Raw genomic sequence first — 19061 nt, 5'->3', positions numbered from 1 at the left:
AGAGAGAGAGAGAGAGAGAGAGAGAGAGAGAGAGAGAGAGAGAGAGAAGCCGAATAGTCAGTCCTTCTAATAGTGAGCTAGGCTCATACCTGGCTGTTGCTAGGTAACTGTTGGGTGGAGCCTATAGAAAATGCTAACACTGAGTGTTCTACATCTTGATCCACAGGCGGCAAAAAGAGACTATGTCCTACCCTGGGTGTAGCTTAAGCATAGGCGACCTCAAAGTGACTGCTCTAATGCAGTAACACACTTCTTCTAACAAGGCCACACCTTGTAACAGTGCCATTCCCTATGGCCAAACAACAAACACACGAGTTTATGGGGACCATTCCTATCCAAACCACCACAGTGACACGGATAAACTTTATGTTTAAATCTAATTTCAGAAGGAATCCATTTGTTCACTGTTAGAAACTGAAAACACTGCATTTTTGTTTGTTTGTTTGTTTGAATCTCCAGGCAGGAAGCAATGACTGTTCCAGGCCAAGGTGGTCAGACAGGAAGAAATTGAAGCTTACTAGTATTTCTTAAACAGGCTAACTGACCTGGGTATGGTCCACTCACACCAGGAAGGACAATACATGCTTTACTCAGTCTCCTAATTCAAGCATCAATTTCACTCGGAAATGCCTCACAGAAGACCCAGAATAATATTTGGCCAAATGCATGAGTTCTTCATTCAATCAAGTTGATGCATAAATTAACCATCACGAACATGGAAAGAAGCAGATTAGTATGGCGAGGGAGTGAAAGACCAGTGGGACCTTTCTTCCTGTCCTCAGACACATGTGCTGTCTCATTCATTTCCTGGCTTGTCAGCTGTACTAGAGCAGGGCCATCTTTTTATTTTCAATATTAATTTTTATTTTTTTCTTGAGAATTTCATGCATAAGGAAATTGACTCACCTGCATTGGCTCTCCTTCACTTCCTCCTAAGGACTCAGCATCGCCCCTCCTTATTTCATGTCCATTCATTTTTGATGACTATTGGGTTCAATTACTGCTGTCAGCCACAGGCAGTCCTGTTCTCCAGCCTGCCCAATGACATGCTCCGGCTCCAGGTCCTGAACTCACTCAGTTACTCAGAGATGCTCTAAATCTCTCAGACACCACTGTTGTCACTCAAGGGCTCTTTCAAAGTCACTCATTACTTGCTATCAGTCACTGTTCTAGGTCCCACACTACTGGAGCAACTGATCTTTAACAAGATCTCCAGCCATTCGTAGGTGGTCTGCACGTGGAAATAGTTCTGACTATTCATGTTCTCCCACTCATCCAGCAACAAAGAATCGTCCTTGATCTGGGAAACCTCCTGTAGTAGCTCCAGACTGCGGTGCTTCAGTCATCCTAGCATGATATCAACACCTCTTGACCAATGATGATCACCCCCATGAGTGGGGAGTCATCCACTGGAGCAGAGGGATCTAACTACCTCTAGGGACAGCCTCCTGTGTACTGTATGGTTGCATCATCTGTCAATTAAAAGCCTATGGCCTATAGGAAAGGGTAGAATAGAAGGTGTGACATCCAGCAGGGAGAGAGGAACTCTGAGATAGTCAGGCAGAGGAGAAGATTTGCCACCAGGACTCAGAGGAAGTCTGAAGTATGAAACTGAGAGGTAACTGTGGCAGACACAGAATGGTATAAATGGGATCATTGAATTATGAGAAAGTTAGGGAACAAACCCAGCTTAAGGCCTAGGTATTTATTAATAAATAATAAGTCTCCAAGTCATTATTCAAGAACTGGGGCATGAGTCAAGAAGCCTGCGGTTATGCCTACTAGTGGTCACACATTAAATAAAAGAAAGATCTTCTTTCTTAAAGCAACTGTCAACTTCTGGTAGTATCTTTGTGGTATGCCGACTTAGATTCCTTTGGGTAATCCTCAGGAGTGATGTAATCCAATCACGTGACATGAAGAGTGTGTGGTAACTTCTCTTAATATTTGGTTGGTGTCCCCAGCAGTGCACATCAGCCCTGGGCCTTTCTTTATGTGCAGTTTCAAAACCATCAAGTTGCAGGATTTCTCATTTTCTCTTTCTTCAGATTCATTTTAGTAGTTTTAGCCTTTTAAGAATTCGTTAACTTCACATTGTTAATTTTTTGGCAGATGCAGCCATGGATAATATCCCCTCATAGTTTTTAAACGCCTGTGAGATAAATCAGAAAACTTGCTTGGAAAATGGAAGCAGTCAATAAAAACTTAAATCAGAAAAACTTCAGGCCATGCTCCGGGTCACAGTGTGTAAAGCATGATGATATTTTAGTAGCAGGAAAGCTTTCTGAGAAGTGATGTTTCACTTGAGACTCACATGCCCATAGGATCTAGCCAGCCAACATGTCCCCACATTCCAGGAAAACCCACACTGCCAAGGGGTCAAGGAGAGAAAGTTGGTCGACTTGAGGAACAGAAAGAGAGCCAAGGTGGCTGAAATACACTGAGTGAGAGGCAACTGGAAGGAGATGAAGCCAGAAATACAAACAGGTCCAGATTGCACAAAGGCTGGCAAGCAGTCAGGGTAAGGAATATGGGTTTCCTTCTAAATGAAAACCACTGGAAGCTTCAATGCAGGAGACTGGTATTCTCTGTTTCCTGATTTAAAAGATCATTCTAGGCCTGGTGTAGGAAACAGATTGTGTGTAGTCAAGGCAGGGATTGCCACTGATGAGTTTTAAATAATATTTCATTCTAGCAGTCCTAGTTTAGGACACGCAGTGTCTGAAGTAAAGAGAGAGTAAAAACAGAGAGAAAACAAAACAATCTGGATATGGCTGGCAGTGTGATTAACTTGCTGATGGACTACATGTCTGTGGAGAACGAAAATGATTGGCTTTTGCTAACTTGAAAAACGCAGTGGCCTGTATGCTTGCCTATGGCCTGCAGGCTCTTCTTCTGTCCTTGGATATCAAGCACTGGTCACTCTGGAAAGGAAGAACAGTGATGCTCTGGCTGTGTAATTAATACTGCACTGTGCAGTAGTATCTATGTTATCTTCAGTCAGTCAGAGATGCTTGTAAGAAAGAACATTTGGGGTGATGCAGACAGGAAATCTGTTGTGAAGAGATGGTCTGCCATTTCATAAAGACTGACATAAGATTAAAAAATGTTTAAATTGAGTGTGTGTGTATGTGTGAGTACAATGCCAACAGAAGTCAGAGAAGGACATCATTGAAGCTAGAGTTACAAGTGGTGTGAACCACTCATAAAAGGAGCTGGGGACCACACTCAAGTCCTCTATGAGAGCAGTACCTGCTTTTAACCTCTGAGCCATTTCTCTAGCCCCAGCTATCATTTCTAAGCTAGTTTTATAAGTAGAAATAAGCTCCCTTCTCTCCCAAAGTCAAGGCCCTCTCTAATGGCCATTGTTACTTCTTGAAAGGAAGTTTGACATTGCAGAATGTGTGTAGAACCTTCCAGCATGTGATGACCTCCATCAAGTGATGCTGCTTTTCCTGTGTGGCTAGGAGATATATTTGCACTGCTGTCAGTTATCTTTTATGATTTAAAGATTCTTTACGTTTCCTGGTAGTGTTGGAGCTAACTTACATCTTCTCAGAAGCCTGAAATAGTTGGATTTTTTTCAACACTCAGTAGTATGTATCATGTTGTACTGGCTGGTTTTGTGTGTCAACTTGACACAAGCTGGAGTTATCATAGAGAAAGGAGATTCCCTTGAGGAAATGCCTCCATGAGATCCAGCTGTAAGGCATTTTCTCAATTAGTGATCAAAGGTGGGAGGGCCCATTGTGGGTGGTGCCATCCCTGGGCTGGTAGTCCTAGGTTCTATAAGAAAGCAAGCTGAGCAATCCAGGGGAAGCAAACCAGTAAGTAACATCCCTCCACAGCCTCTGCATCAGCTCCTGCTTCCTGACCTGCTTGAGTTCCAGTCCTGACTTCCTCTGGTGATGAACAGCAATGTGGAAGTGTAAGCTGAATAAACCCTTTCCTCCCCAACTTGCATCTTGGTCATGATGATTGTGTAGAAATAGAAACTCTGACTAAGACACATGTATATTTAAATATTTCATACATTTAACTTTTGTGCTGATTTTCTTGCCCAACTCTGCTGTGATGGTCTGTAGGCTTCAGTGCTGCAATGGAGTTCTTCGAGGAACGATGGCCGCATGCAGGGGTGAGTTTCTGTTGGGCTCTTGTGATTCCCATAGTTCTAAAGAGACTGGAGAATCTTGACTGAGTTGGGGCGGGTACTACTGGGTCCCGCCCAGCTTGGGGAGTTCGCACTCAGTCTGAAGTTCCGCGGGGCGGGGGGGTTACGGGGGGGAGCAGGGCTCTCGAGTGGACCCAAAGAGAGGGCCATGCCCGCCTGCTCCAGGGCGCAGCAGAGTGGCCATGGTGGGCTGGGGGCCTCCATTCCAGGGCGTGTGACTGGGTGACTGACCCACACACATGCAGAGAGAAGTGAGGGAGGAGAAGGAGAGCTCTAGACCATACTCTGAGGAAAAGGGATTCTTTGGTTACTCTCTTGGCTTGCTTGAAGAGGTGGGCCTCCGTGGCTGGAATGCAGAGAGGTCCTCAGGGGAAGTGCGGTGGGCCCCCAAAAGACACAAGGGAGTCCATGGTTCCAAAACGGCTTTATTTTCATGGCGGGATGTAGATGGTCTGATGGTACCCCCACTTTGGTCAGGGGGGACCTGACTTAAATAGGGAGGGGGGAGAGAGGAGGTCTGGGAAAGACTACTTAATTAGCTATGCCCTCTGGCCTTTAGTTACCTCATTAATATGAAAATCTCTTGAGGCTGATGCCTGTTGTCATGCCCTCTACCTGTGGAGGTGCTGGTAGGAGCGCTGCCCTATGTGACTGAATGGCATAGATCAAATGGAGATCTTAGACCAAGTATCAGGACCCTGGGTTCTGGGGAAATGGCTGAACACCTGCCGTTGTCCCTGATTTGTCCCATCCGTGTCTGGGGTTCAAGACCTGTGCACACCTAAGAATCAAGCTATCCTTACGTGGTCCCACAGAGTTCCACTGAGGTATCTTGCTTGTTCTTTTTGTCAAACTTTTATGAATAAATATTTGAAATCTATGGAAAGTAAAATAATATTTCATGAATGTCTAGATTAATGATTTTTGGACATTTGTGCTTGCATACATATGTACATGTGTGTGCATGTTCAGATGTGTGTTGGTGTGAATATGCATCTACACATGTGTGTCTCTCTGTGTGTGTGTATGTGTGTGTGTATGTGTTGTGTGTGAGTACAGTCCAGTGGAGAATCCAATGGGTCATGACTGAGCAACTGTTTGCCTTGATTTTTTTTCTGAGTCAGACTCTCTTTTTGACCTATGATGTTAGGCTAGGCTGGGTGACCAGCGAGCCCCGGATCTGCCTGCTTCTATCATTGCAATGCTGCATTATGAGTAGCAGCCAGGTCTTTACATAGCTTCTGGAGACGCAACTCAGGTCCCCGTGCTGTGCAGCATGCCCTTTACTGACTGACCTGTCTTCCCAGCCTTTATTGTAAAACTAAATGTAATGTTTTAGGACATTACTTATTTTATCTTTGTGTGTAGGCACACATAATCACAATTAATGAATGGCATTTGAAGATAATTGTAGAGATAATTAATATTATCTTAAATACTTCTGCATGTATCTTTAAGGGACAGATATCTTCCTGCCTAAATCTGAAAACATTGAAATTCAAGAAACATACCTCCCCAAAATGTTAATATGATATAGGTTTTGTACTTAAATGTTAATTTTGACAAAGACACTCCCTTTCTCTTCTCTCTCTCTCTCCCTTTCTGTGATGAATGTATGTATACTATATGCACAAGTCTATGTGCATATGTGTGTGTGTGTGTGTATGTGTGTGTGTGCGTGCATGCACATGTGTGTGTGTTCATGTTCATCTTCTGCACATATTTATGGAGATTTGAGAAGTCTTTTAGGTATCCCACTCTGTCGCTGTCCACCTTGACATCTAGAGACAGGGTCTCTCACAGAGACCAGAGCTCTCTGGCTTTGAACAGGATGGCAGGCCAGTGAGCTCCAGTAGTTCTACCCTGTCTCTCACAGTGCTGGATTTACTGTGCCAGGCTTTTCATGGATGCTGAGGATGCAAACTTATGTCCTTATGCATGTACCTCAATTACTGTCAAATTCATTTCTAAAAACCTTTTATTAAGTTTTAAATTTGGATGCACAAATTGATCAAGATCATACATTCTACTTGACAGGAGAGCAGCTGCTAATACTGTATGAATTGAGTTCTGTGTCTTATCTACCCTTACTGCCATTTCTAGTGTTTAAAGGGAACATGCTTTGCCTCTTTTAGGAAGAGTGCACGACACTTATTAAGTATGTAATAAAATAAACTGTTTCCCAGCTGCTGGATAGACCTGAAGGTTAACACTGAAAATGACTTTTCCAGTCAGGAAGTGAGTTGAACTGTTGCTTTTAAAATTCCTGGTCTTTGAACTGTTCACTGAGCATTAGTCATGTGCAGCAAGAATGCATTTTGTTTGTAGCATTAAACAGCATTTTAGTCTCATAAAAATATAGAGACCATCTCCAGATTCACCCGATTGTAGCTTTTAAAGAAGTTTCGAAGTGAAACATGAAACTATAGCCCCATTCTTTTAAGCTCATAAATTACAAAATTACTAAATGCTCTGACAGGCTTGAGAGTCTCTCAGTTTTAAAAACTGTTGTCAGAGAAGAAATGCTGAATTACTATTAAACATTAGCTTTGCTGAAAAGCAACTTTTGTCCAGTAAGGTGCTTTAAGCAACATGGCGACCTCCACTGCTGTGTTTCCTTGAGCCTTTAGTCTTCCTTCTCCCTCATTCCTTGTTGCATTTTCTTTTTAGTGGATGAAGAGCATTGCCCAATGCTGTGTCCTCAAAGGGGAAATTTTAACTTGATTAATTTATCATCTCCAGTTTGCAGTTTATTTTTTATAATCACAACACAAGCGAGGGAAGGAAGGATTAGGGCACAGTGGCTACAAAGTATCATGTTTTCATGGGCTTTATCATTTCCATAAAAGCTCTTGACATGTGGTTTGAGTCACACTAGATACCACTGTTTGGCCTTTTGTGCTTCTGGGGACTTCTTTGTTTCTTTCTTCCCAACATCTCCAGTGTTCTTTGAAGTGTATTTAAAAACATCGTTTCCTGACTTTGCCTTATTTATTTATTTATTTATTTATTTGGGAGTTGTACACTAGACATTTAACTGTTCTCTCTTTCGGGCATCTCTAATTCCTTTTATGGTTTGAGTTCTAAGAGTTTCTCCCCATCAGGTCTTTGGAGGCATGTCCTCCTTTAGACTTCCCTGAAGCTTTTCAACCATCACCTCTGGGAACATTATTAAAATGTATTCCATGTTCTCTTGTGTTGCTAAATTGCACACATGGCTCAAAGGCTTTGCTTAATGGAAACAATGTTTCTACTCATCTAGGGCAGTTGGCCTGGCTTTTCTGGAGGTTTGCACTTCTGCCTCTCCACCTTGCCCCTGACCTAACCTGACTCTAGATGTCTTTACTCGTTGTTCAGAACATCTGCCTCTGAGGTCCTCAGGATTGTGGACTCAGTGTATCCACAATGTTGTTTGAGGCTCAGCCTACCAATCCTTCCCTGGATTCTCAGAGAAACTGCCTGTCATGTCACCAGCTGATCTTTGCTCTTGAGGTCCCCAAACTAAACTATGGGGAGTCTCGCCTTCTCTGTTTGAAACCCATGTTTCTGTTTCCCCAGGTCATTTGGAAGTGACTCAAGTCCAGCATGTCCACTGAAGAGGAGATATAGTGTGTTTGTTTAGTTTTCTATCTGTTCCCTCTGGAGCACACTGCACAAATGATCAGATGAATGATATTTCCCTCACTAAACTTATTTCTGACTTTCTACCTCCAATTTACACCATCCTTCACTAACCCACAGTGCAGACATTTTGTGTGTGTGTGTGTGTGTGTGTGTGTGGTATATTTAAGATATCAAGGATTTATGGTATTTAAGGATTTTAGGGTTAGTGTAGAATATAAAATTTAAAATTAGGCTTCCAAAGGGCTTAAATTTCTTGGACAATTTACTTCAACCCACATACCACCAAGGATGCACTTATATCAAATAAGAAGTCAGCTGTCAAGTGTGGGGCTGTGAAAGGAGCCTGGTTCTTTGCTGGGCACAGGCCTGGAACCCCGACCCTGATGGGACAACAGCAGGTCTTCAGCCTCGCCCCCACAACCCAGGCTCCTGACAGGCAGCCAGGACCTCTGTTGATCTGTGTCTTACAGTCACATAAGGCTACAGGTAGAGGGTGTGACTACAGGCTTCAGCCTCAAGACATTTCCATATTAATGAGATACCTAAAGGCCAGAGGGCGTAGCTAAATAAGTGACCCCCCTCCCTCTCTCCCTCCCTATTTAAGTCAGGCCCACTCTGGCTTAAGTGGGGGTGCACATTCCAGACCGCCTATCATATGCCATGTCAATAAAGCTCTCGGAACCCCGGACTTTCTTGTGTTATTGGGGCCTGCCATCGTGCTGCCGTTGTGGAGAACCCTCTCTGTGTTCTAGCCAAAGGGATCGCCTCTCCAACCAAGCGAGCTGTGCATGTCCCGCAGTGTTGCCGCCAGGGCCCTCTCTTAATCCTCTTATCTCTCTCAGTGCTTGGGCCAGTTGTGTGTCCCGTGCACTCCACACCTCTGTTCTGCTGCGGTCCCAGCGGTGTCTGAGACCCCCAGGATTGAGACCAATCGGTCCCCGTCCGCCTCCTGGCCCAGGGATCCACACCTAAGAGCCCTCCTCGTGGAACCTCAGTGGGGACTCCCTCTGCCAGGCAGGGCCCCGTAGCACCCGCCCGGTGCTTTGCGCGGAACCTACTGAGCTGAACTTCCTGCGTGCTCTTCTGCTTCTCTCTGGAGGCACGCCTCCTTGAGGCACCTGTGAAGAACAGAAGATGAGCGGGGACTAACAACTCAACACAACAGAGATCCACGCCTGTGCGCCCACGCAGGACCTTCAGCTCGCCCCCCCCCCCCGCCCCCAGTCAAGGACACACTTACATCAAATAAGAAGCGAGATATCTAAACAAAACAACAGAGCAGAATCAGCTTTTGAGATTAGGAAAGTAATGGTTTTCATTAGAAATCCTGATACTTCTTGCCATTTGTAAATCAGATAAGTTTTACATTTCGGTTTTGCACTAACTATGAACTCTGCATAGGATGTAGTTTCCCTCTGTCTCCTCATTGTTCTGTTGGCTACCATTGTTGTTCTAAATTTTAAGTTTAGCACGTATTTTTACTTTTGAAGCAGTAATTCATGCACACAGCATGAAATTCAAGAACTACAAACACACATGATACATAACGCCCTTTAGTTTCCCTACTACCTTTCTGTTAAGATATCAATGTATATTACTGTGTATATTTTATATTCTACACATGCTCCAGATTTTTAAATTATACTTTATCGAAAATGGAGACACCTTGTTTTAATTCATGAGAGACCTTCTTTGCATTTGGCAACAGTATTTCAGGCCTTTGTTTCTTAGCGTTTGTAGAATGTGATTGTGGTCTCTCCCAGGGGATCAGAATGTACCGAGGCTGCTGATGGTTTTTAGCTTGCAATAACTTGTTATGTCAGAAGAAAATGTTTTCTTCCTCACTGCCTTTCTGCCTTTATAATTGCCATAACAATGTGAGCTGTGTACATCAACCATGCCGCTCCTGACACAGAACACTGGACAGACTGGCTTTAAAAGGGAGGTAGTGACAGATAGTAAAGGGTCCATGCATTTGGTTTCCTCTGTAACCAGGGAATGTGAGAGGGCAGACTTACTTGATCTGGTCCAGGCACAGGAAATGCAGCAGCCTATAAGCTGAGATGGCATCTGGTTCATGCCTCTAATACTGCCATGAAATCATGTGAGTGGAAGTCAGTTAGTACAAATTAGACATATAAGCTTCATACAGAGTTTGAGGGTTGGCTGTGTTTGCTCATGTACAGTGTCCAAGCACAGGGACCTCCTTTCCTGGAGCTTGAGACTATATTATTCTTCCAATTCTTACATATGTACCTGAGAAGAAATATTGTCTTTGTTTTACCTTTATTTAATTTTTTTTCCTTGTTTAAAACTTGGGCTCATAGTCCAAGCTGTGCTAGAAATTCGTATGTAAACCAGACTGGTTTTGAATTTGGAATTCTTCTGTTTCAACCTCCAAATTACTGGAATTGCAGGCATGTGACTCTGTACTCAGAAATCCTATTTTTCAGTATTGGATCAAGGACATTCTGCTACCAGGTACATATACTACCAATGAGCTATCTCTCCTTAATATTTAAAAGAAATGTCTTATTCAGTTTCAGTATCTATCTCAGATTGATTAAATTGTCCTATGGAATCTATAAGTATAAATTGATGCTTCAGCCCAATGTTTAGGAGAGAAGCCTTCACTTGCCAGCTTTACTTTTTCTTCCTCTCACAAACCAAAGTCTATTTAAGCAGTGAGGGCAACTCATGGCTGTTTTTTGTTTGAGCAAATAGCAGAGCTAGGCTTTTGTGTGAGCTGTGGTAGTTCTGTAGCCCTTACTCTAATTCTTGCTCCTAACATAGTCACAAAAGAGAGAGTAAAGAACAGGAGAAATTACTGTATGTGACTTGAATGATTTCATGGGTCTTTGTGGTAAGGATATATTTGTGTTGTGTAAGTATGCATTTATAGATAAAGTGTATTGTACATAAACATGTTAGCTAAAATATTTCTAATAATTATATATCCATGAATCTATTGCACATAAAGTATCCATATACATAAAACACTTTATGTGTATATGTATTATATTTAAATTCATATACAAATATGAATATAAATAATATATAAAGTTCAAGAGATAAATGATACAGATAGGTACATGTAGATGTGCATTTAAAATATTTGTGGTTGCATATTTTCATGTACTCATATAGAAACAAGTCAATATATTACTATTTTATACATTATATTTTATATATTTTTATTTTTAAGAGTTTTCTATGGATAACATAGCAAGATACAAAAAGTAGATATATTATTGGCTGATGTGATTTGTGTGTGTGTGTGTGTGTGTGTGTGTGTGTGTTAATGCTCTGGCTTGAGGAGGTAATGGTATTTAAGGTTTTCAGAAATATTTTAGCCAGCACTTGAGAGAATAAGAGATTTAGTGTCCACATTTTTTTTCCCTCAGTAAGATGTCACACTGCTTCCTCTGCTGATCCAAGTCAAGTTACACTAGAAATCTCTAGAACCCAGGGTGTTGGGAGTGGTAGCACCTTGCCTAATTGTTTGGTGACAGACGATATTATAAAACTGGGGCGGTCCTTTGGCAGAAGAGAGTGAGGGAGAGGAGAGAGAATAATTGAGCTGTTTATTAACTTTGCTGTTCTTTGGGAAGGATCTTTCAGCCTGTCAACAGGCATGCAGCTGGCAGCTGGAATGTTGTTCCTGACCCCTGAAAGCCAGGCAAAAGGGCTGTTGAAGGATGGATGGGGTCAGCCACACTCCAGCTGCCTCCTGTTGCAAATTAAAGTCACAAAGAGACTCACATGGGCCACTAAGCCAGACTGCAGCAAGGAGCTAAAGGCTGCTGGTTGGTTCCTGGGCTCCAAATGACTCATTGTTAAAACCTTGGAGGGCTATGGTGATGGAAAGAATTACCATGTTAATTTCACCAGTGAGCCTGCTTGCAAAGGTGCTGGGTGGACATGCTTTTACAGAGACATAGCCAGCAGTGACAGACTGAGGCTGAAACCCACCTTGCCTATGGCACTTCTGTGGTATAGTTGCAGGATCTGGTGTGTAAAGGAGGTAGGTAGCTTAGGACTTGTGACATCATATTCCTCAAGGTGCCTACTATGAGCTGGGCATGTGGTTACTGAGATGCCCACCCTTGGTACCACCTCCTTCCATTTGGATGTGGTTTCTAGAAACAGGATAAAGTGTTAAGTTAGAACTTGCTGATAGTGATGAAGCCACTCAGTTCAGCTGTCTTCCAAAGCCTTGTTTGTGTTGTTTTGGACTAAAAAGGTCAAAAGAAGAAGAAGTAGTTTGCAATGTGGAAGTGGTAGAAATAAATACCCTGTTTGTCTTCTTCACTTCAAGACCCAAATTCCTTTGAGATTGGATGTTTGAGTAGATAATGTTTTGCACAGCAAATTGGATCTCTCATGGGTCTCCACTCCGCCAGGCGCCTCCTTCTCCTAGCATGTTTCTTCAGCATCTTCAAACACCCATAGAAAGGTTTTTCTCTGATGACTGCTGGGACAATTTGTGGTTCAGGAACATTTGGAATGATCTAAAGAGAAGAATTTCTTTTTTATTTTATTTTATTTTTATTGGATGTTTTATTTGCATTTCATATGTTGTCCCCCTTTCCCCATCCCCCACCCACCCAGGAACCCCCTATCCCCTCACCCCTCCTTCTGCTTAAGAGAAGAATTTCTATTGGCAGTTTAACTACTTCTGCCAAGCCAAGTCAAGCCTCTTTAAGCACTTACCTCCAAGAGCTCTGAGCATCACAGGGACTTCATCTCAATAAACAATTAGATGCTATTGCAAGAATATTAGAAAGACTCACATATTCACATATTCAAGATGGAGCTTGACTCTACACTGGGCATAGCACCTCCCTAAACTTCATATTTCTAAAAGGACACAATTACATGTTTTTTGAGACAGAATTTCATGGCCTAGGTTGGCCTTGAACTCACAATCCTGTCTCTCCCTCTTGAGTGCTTCAGTTGTGTATGCTCCCTCCTGAGTGTTTCAGTTGCATATGCTGCCATGCAAAGCAAACAAGAACACATTTATGTAAGATTGCTAGAAAATTGAGGAATAGACAAGAACTGCCAAGTGTTATAGGCCATGTTCTTCCAGCACAGGATGGAGACTTATGAGGAGGCCTATGAAGGATGCTGGAGGATAAAGCTGATAGGAGGCCTGGGTAGGGGTTAGCTTGCAAAAGGAAGTGGCTTTGTGAACTAAGATAGGAAGTTTGAAGTGCTTCAGGAGTGGCTTTGAACCCAACTGGGGCACTAAAAAGAGCAATGAAGTGCTGAAATACAAAAGGAATTGTGGGAACTGGTCAAGACATCCAACGAGATCCAAAAGATGGCTGCTTAAGATTTGTGTGAATACAATGGCACTTTGAAAAGGTTTTTCTTGTGATCCTAGGAGGAGGGATTTTTTTTTTTTGCACGTTTGCCCACATGTGTGATGTACCATCATGTGTGCATGCATGCATGTATGTGCATGTGTGTACAAGTCTACGGTTGACTTCAGGCTTTGTATTCAATCTTTTCCCACCTTATTCACCAGTCTCTCACTGAGCCCTGAGCTCATCAGTGTCAACACTCTAGCCAGCTTGTCTGGGGACCCTCATTCCCACCAGCCACCAGCTAGGGTTACAGGCAACTTCTGACACTTCCCAGGTTTGCATTTGGTTTCTGGGAACACTGATTCTCACCACGTATAGCAAGCAATGGTGCCATCTTTTCATCTTTTCATGCCAAGGAAGGTGCTCTTTCCTCCTGTATCTAGGTGGGAGAGAGAGCTTGGGAGAGATCTTGAAGAACGTGCCCAATAATTTCCAAGGTCAATTGAAATAAAACAGAGCATCATGTTATGACTTAGCCATCCAAACAAACTCAACTGTTTTGGCTGTCCCATGACATCAGGGGGCTTGGCTTTTTTATTTCAAAGAGTAGAAAATTTAGTTATACTTATTGGAATTAATTTTAAAGCAGTGTCTAAATATAGTAAAATGGTCATTACATGATAGTTCTCTTTAGAGGAGATAGCCTATGTCTATAGATATCTTGTGCCAGGGCACTGTAGTTGGTAAAGTTTGTGAACACGTTTTTATTTAGAGCATAGTACTGTTCTGATTGGTTTCTTTTTGTCAATTTGACACAGCTAGGGTCATCTGTAAAGAGGGAACATCAGTTGAGATTAGCTGTAATTGAGATTTCCAGTAATCAACTCCATAGGACAGTTTCTTGATGAATGATTGATGTGGGAGGGCCCAGCCCAATTGGGGTATTCCCATCCTGGGTCCGGGTTGTGTAAGGAAGCATACTCAATAAGCCATAGAGAGCAAGCCAGTAAGCAGTGTCTCCTCACCGCCTCTGCTAACAGTTCCTGCCTAGATTACTGCCTTGAGTTCCTGCCCTGACTTCTCTTCCTGATGGACTACAATGCTAAGATGAGTCCTCACCAACTTGTTTACAGTCCTGACATTTATCACAGCAACAGAAACCCAACCAGTATGGGAATGCTTCATTTGTCAGCCAAACCTATAGAAAATGCCTTCCTGTTGCCTTTTTCTGGAAAGGAGAGAGGTGAGATGGGTGTTCAAGTTATCTGGTACTTAGTTAAATGTGTGTACGTATGCATATGTAAGTGTGTGCTCATGCTTGTGTGCACATGTGTGTGGCGGGAAGAGAACAGCCGCAGAAATCATTCCCTTGTGAGCCTTCCATCTTTTATGGAGACAGGACTTCTCATTGGCAGGGAACCTGGACTTCCCAGCAAGTGACGTGTTTCCACCTTGCCTTTGTTCTCACTGTGGCTGGGAGGACAAGTGTTTGCCACCGTGCCAGCTTTCTGTGTGGGCTCTGGGCTAGAGCTCAGGTACTCACATTCACAAGGCAAGCTCGCTCAGGATGAGCCATCTCTCTAACACCGAGGCTGAATTCTTTAGTGAGCAATTTGCTCTTATTAACCTGAAAAGGCTGGGAAAGAAAGAAGGAATCATGAATTTATCACCAAAATTTATGTTGTACTCAACAGATAATTTGTGACTAGGATTTGTTGTTGGCTTAAAAAAAATATAAGTCTAATTGTTTTACTTTTCCTAGAAAAGAGATGAATTTATTTTTTGACTGCTACATTCTTGACAGGTTTATTTTATGGGGTAAATACTCAAGATTTTATTGTGTTCTAAGAGAGAGGCATTTATGTCAAACACACTCATTTTAAAACGTTCATGGTAGGTTATGGGGGAGTTGGTGAGCAGACATGTTAAATCAGTTACTGGGTTTACAGTAATCTATTTCTGGGTCAGTCAAACTATGAACTTGTTTCTAACAGCTAGCCCTCAGTTATTTTTCTAAAGACTCTCTCGCCTTGCTTTTGAAATCTTAGCTGTTGATGCCACGTGGACGCATACTCAGTTCTTTCTCAGGCTCTGAGGGCTAAGCTGTTGAACAAGCCAGACTAACCTTTGACATGAAAGAAAGCTTAGAGGGAAAGGGGATTTTCATTTTCAAGACTGTGTCTTGTAATATGGATTTATGAAGAACATGAGCCACATTTTTCACACCTCTGTGCACTTTGGGACATAAACATTTAGGGAGATCCACAGACACAAAGGCTGCTCTGTGCTGGGGAAAAATAACGACAAAAACGTCTAAGAAACGGGAATTGAAAATAAAGTCCTTTGTGTGTTCTCGTAACTCAGCGAGTTTTGTGGGCGTTTGGGTCTTCTCACATCTAGTAGGCATTTCTGGAACAATAACATGGCTGGACTTGTCCTTACAGCCATTCAGGGAGCTCTGGAGGAAAGGAGGCTCATTTATGGTGTAGTCTGCTGAGCAGGTTACAGCTCTGCAGAGAGAGTCCGTCTTTCCTGGCTAGGGCACTGGAACAGACAGTGTTTGGTAAATGGATCTGAGCTTCATAACTTACTGAAAGTTCATTAAGATGGAGAGAAAAATGTCAAACATTATTGATGTATAAATGTTCCGGTGCTTTAGGTCATTTAGACCATGACGAGATGACAGATTCAGAAAGGAATCTCACCAAATTTTGACTGCAGTCTCTATGATTTGACCCTTTCAGTCCCAATGACAGTTTCATCAGCTCAAGGCCGAGGGAGCTTCAGAGGAAAGGGACACCCCTGCGTGCATGTGTCCCACCTCTGCTTGGTTGCTGAGGGCTGCCACTGTCTTTATCCATGGAGCAGCAAAGCAGCTGGAGGCAGCACAGATTCCTAGCAGAAAGATCTTACGTCAGAACTCTTGTGGAGAATGTTCATGTGTTGTGTGTGAAGAGGAGGCCAGGCTTTGCTCACATAGCTGACGGAGGGGTGCCTGGGAACTAGAAGTGGGAAATGGTGGGGAGATCCTTGCCTCTGTGATAAGGGAACAACACTGGCAAGAGTCTGGATGGGTAGGTGTCTCCTGAGCAGATGCCAGCAAAGACTTTGGCCTGGTAGACTGGGCAGCATCTCAGCAAAAACAGATGTCGATGGAGGAATGGAGCCTTTTCCAAGCACCATGACAGTAGCTCAAGTGGAACTTAAATGGAGGTGGGGAGAAATAAGGGGTGAGTTATTTCACGTTTGAATGAGAGAGCTCCAAATTAGCTGAATTTAACTCAAACTAACATGTTTAAAATTTCTCTGTCCAAGTGATGAAGGAAGTGGGTTAGACTTAAGGAAAAAAACCCAGTACATTACCTAGACTTTCTGGTAAGTATATGGAATCGAGGGTCAAACTGGAAAACCATTGATGCTTCTCACTCAGATTCTCAATGAAAACCACCCTGTCTTAGACACTCTGTCAGCTTGGAGCTTAGTGGGTCCCAGAAAGAGTTTATGACTGGCTGGCATTTAGGGCAATGGTTGTTATCATTGGGCAGACAGTGGCATACTGGACAGTGAGAAATTTAGTACCTTTCTTCCACTGATATCTAGAACCTTCTTAAGGATTGCTATAGGGACCTAGTGAGTGGTTATAAGTGGTTCAGTGGTTAAGAAGAGGTGCTTCTCTTACTGAGGATCTGAGCTCAGTTCCTAAGATCTATCTGGGGTTTCTCATAACTGTTTGTAACTCCAGCTCCAGTGAAGTCTAATGCCCTGGTATCTGCTGGAGCCCATACTCACTCGTACCCCTCATTTACACGATTAAACATAATCAAAGTAAATACTTTTAATGAAGAATTTCAGTCACTTCTTTTCAGCTACCAGATTAGATAGAGGCAACATTCCTAAGTAGGCATTTCTCAAAGAAGATGTAGATGGCCAGTGTGTGCCTGAGAGGGTGCCCAGCATCTTTTGTTAACAGTAGAGTGCAGATGGAAACTCCAACATGAAACTGCCTCACCCCAGTGAGATGGACTTTTTATCCGAAAGACCAAAGACAATAAGCATGAGTTTGTGAAGCAAAGCGAGGTTTTGTGCTGGTGAGAATGTAAATTATGGGAATAATTTGCAGGTTGCTAAAAAAACCCCTAAAAGTGGAAAGATTACATGGTCCAGCCATCCTACCACCGGGTGCATGCATATTCAAAGGAAATGTAATTAGGAGATCAAAGACAGATCTGCATCTATACCCTCATTGCAGAACTGTTCACAGCAGCTAAAAAAATGGAGACAACCTGTGTGTACTTTAGCTGATGCCTGGATAAAGAAATAGCCTGTATGATTCAAGTATCCTGGATAAAGAAAGGACACTGTATACACCTCGGAATACTGTCCAGCCACGAAGGAATGCATTGCTGCCATTTGTGACAAGGTAGATGGAGTTGGAGATCCTTATGTTACACACTACTAGCTTGGCCAGGGAAGACAGTGCCAGATGAACTTATCCATATGCAGAATGAAAACGTTTGTCTCTTAGGTGGTGAGAAGGAAGGAAGTTGCCCAAGGCTGAGGGGAGGAGGAAGGAGGAAGGCATGGGCAATGTTGACCTTGGGTTACAGGAGCAGAAAAAGCAGGGGAACTTTATAGGTATTAAAAGATCCCACGTCGCTGTGCTCTTGGGCATCAGTTAAAATGAATTTAATTAAAAAATCACTTTAAATTTAAAATAAGTCAAATTCAGTCAAAAGGTGGTTTTGTTTTCAACTATTTGCCAGTCAACAAATGAATTTTTATTCAATATTTTATTTCTTTACATTTCAGATGTTATCCCCTTTCCCCATTCCCCACCCCCAATGAACCCCCAATCCCATCCCTCCTCCTCCTTTTTTGCTTTTATAGGGTTTAAACTACATGCAAGTATTAAGGTCAGTTCTAGGTTGAGGAACTAGCAATACAATAGATGAAAATAGTCAAGGAACAAGCAAGACAATAATCCTAGATAGTCAAAGAACACACAGAACAATAAACAGAGTCCCTGAGACAAAGAATGGTGCTGACCTGTGAGCTTGCTGAGTGCCCTGACAAGGGTGACTGGGAAGCTGTATTTGACATATGTTCCTGACCCACCTTTGCTTACCTATATCCAGATGGGACAAGCTGCCTTGCCTCAAGTTTTTGGACCTTGTGGGACAGAGAATCAAAAAGAGAAATTATAATGACTCTTGTATTTTTCCTAAATGTGACCAGTTATTTGGACTCAATCATGTGCTGTTCTAGACATTTTTTATTCACTTTACATCCGGATTGCAGGTCTTTCCTCACCCTCCCACTCCTCATCCCATCCCTCCTCTCCTCTTAGTCCTGCCCTCAGAGAAGGCAAAGCCCCCCCATAATACCCCACCCTGGGACATCTAGTCCCAGGAGGACTAGGACCAATCAGACAGTCCTAGTAGGGGAAGGGGATTCAATGGCAGGCAACAGAGTCAGGGACAGGCCCTGCTCCCATTGTTAAGGGACCCACATGAAGAACAAGTTGCATGTGTGCTACAAATGTGTAGGGGACTTAAGTCCAGCCCATGCATGATCTTTGGTTGGCAGTTTAGTCTCTGCAAGCCGCCCTGGGCCCAGGTTAGTTGAGTCTGTAGGTCTTCTTGTGGTGTCCTTGACTCCAAAAAGATGTTTTTTAAAGAATCACTTCTCCATCTCAGTCATGTTCTTGAGAAGAGGGTGTGTGTTGATCTATATTGGTGGAGCATTAGAGTGAAGTGGCTCCTGATATTAGAAATCCTGCAACCTTGCAGCCAAATGTGATCTCCAACCCTGCTTGGACAAGCCATGGACTCCCATTTAGCCACTGTGGCTTTCAGTTCTTTTCTCTCTTCTCTTCTCTTCTCTTCTCTTCTCTTCTCTTCTCTTCTCTTCTCTTCTCTTCTCTTCTCTTCTCTTCTCTTCTCTTCTCTTCTCTA

Source organism: Grammomys surdaster, unplaced genomic scaffold (assembly GCF_004785775.1).
Source record: "Grammomys surdaster isolate TR1022 unplaced genomic scaffold, NIH_TR_1.0 62, whole genome shotgun sequence".
NCBI lineage: Eukaryota > Metazoa > Chordata > Mammalia > Rodentia > Muridae > Grammomys > Grammomys surdaster.
This window is presented reverse-complemented; position numbering follows the sequence as displayed.